Source organism: Centruroides sculpturatus, unplaced genomic scaffold (genome assembly GCF_000671375.1).
Source record: "Centruroides sculpturatus isolate CEXI.00-Female unplaced genomic scaffold, Cexi_2.0 scaffold2003, whole genome shotgun sequence".
Taxonomy (NCBI): Eukaryota; Metazoa; Arthropoda; class Arachnida; order Scorpiones; family Buthidae; genus Centruroides; species Centruroides sculpturatus.
The window spans coordinates 72,129-74,441 of NW_019386399.1; positions in this window are offsets into that span (position 1 = coordinate 72,129).

The window sequence follows — 2,313 nt, forward strand, 5'->3', positions numbered from 1 at the left end:
TTGCTAGAATATAATAATACCTTAGAAATCGATCATTCACGAACTGTATTCGTCGATTATTAATGAATACCGTTACGTTGTGGAGATTAGCAGCGAGCGATCCGAAAATAAAAAGAAATTTTGGAGGTGTTTTTGCATCTGACAATCTACCGTTTCGAGTTGGTAATAAACAATCTTTTATAATTAATTTAGATGAAAAAAATAAGCCCGGAAGTCATTGGGTATCGGTATTTTTTACGAAAGATAAAAATTCTTGCATTTATTACGATAGTTATGGATTAAAACCGAGGAAAGCGAGTATCATCAGATTTATAAAACGAAATTCAAAAAAATATTGTTGGAATAATATTATTCATCAAAGTTTGTTTTCCTTAAACTGTGGTTATTTCTGCTTATATTTTTTATATAAAATTAATAGAAATCTATGTTTATCAGAACTGCATGTAACAGATAAATTTTATAACGATGAATTTGTTAAAAATTTTGTTAAAAATAATTTTCATTTATCAAAACCGATTGTAATAACCAATAACCAGTGTTGTAATTCAATAAAATAAATCTATTTAAAATATGAAAATTGTGTTTTTTATTCACAAAACTTACTATTCATTTACACTAAATTTCCAGCGTTCAATCGTTGTCATTTTCTTCTATTACAACCCGCTATCCGAACCTCAGGGAGTATTTATACTAATACAGGATTTTCTTTAATAAACATATACGTCGTTATAATCTCACATATACGTCGTTATATTATATTCTTTAATAGAAAATTTTTGTTTTATTTTATCAATACACCTTAAAATAAAAATAATTCATTATACGTTGTGAAGTAATAAGTTTTGTAAATTACTATGTTCAATCCAACCAGTTATATCCGATGGTTTTTCGTCTATAAAATTTAATCGATGAATTTATTTGCTAGTAAAATAGACTTGCCATTGATCTTTTGCCGATAATTGATAGTTTTTAACAGAATCTATATAAATGTCTATTACAGTTTCTATAGGACGGTGTAATGTTTTTTGACTAACTGTCGATAACTTGAAATGCTTCAAAATCTATTAGAATCGCATTCTGCAATTTTATATAAATAAAAATTAGGATTAGTATTATTTTATATTTAATAAGAAAAAAGCAAAATGATTTCATACATAAATATTTTTTACTGACCATATAGATATGGTCAGTAAAAAATATTTATGTATGAAATCATTTTGCTTTTTTCTTATTAAATATAAAATAATACTAATCCTAATTTTTATTTATATAAAATTGCAGAATGCGATTCTAATAGATTTTGAAGCATTTCAAGTTATCGACAGTTAGTCAAAAAACATTACACCGTCCTATAGAAACTGTAATAGACATTTATATAGATTCTGTTAAAAACTATCAATTATCGGCAAAAGATCAATGGCAAGTCTATTTTACTAGCAAATAAATTCATCGATTAAATTTTATAGACGAAAAACCATCGGATATAACTGGTTGGATTGAACATAGTAATTTACAAAACTTATTACTTCACAACGTATAATGAATTATTTTTATTTTAAGGTGTATTGATAAAATAAAACAAAAATTTTCTATTAAAGAATATAATATAACGACGTATATGTGAGATTATAACGACGTATATGTTTATTAAAGAAAATCCTGTATTAGTATAAATACTCCCTGAGGTTCGGATAGCGGGTTGTAATAGAAGAAAATGACAACGATTGAACGCTGGAAATTTAGTGTAAATGAATAGTAAGTTTTGTGAATAAAAAACACAATTTTCATATTTTAAATAGATTTATTTTATTGAATTACAACACTGGTTATTGGTTATTACAATCGGTTTTGATAAATGAAAATTATTTTTAACAAAATTTTTAACAAATTCATCGTTATAAAATTTATCTGTTACATGCAGTTCTGATAAACATAGATTTCTATTAATTTTATATAAAAAATATAAGCAGAAATAACCACAGTTTAAGGAAAACAAACTTTGATGAATAATATTATTCCAACAATATTTTTTTGAATTTCGTTTTATAAATCTGATGATACTCGCTTTCCTCGGTTTTAATCCATAACTATCGTAATAAATGCAAGAATTTTTATCTTTCGTAAAAAATACCGATACCCAATGACTTCCGGGCTTATTTTTTTCATCTAAATTAATTATAAAAGATTGTTTATTACCAACTCGAAACGGTAGATTGTCAGATGCAAAAACACCTCCAAAATTTCTTTTTATTTTCGGATCGCTCGCTGCTAATCTCCACAACGTAACGGTATTCATTAATAATCGACGAATAC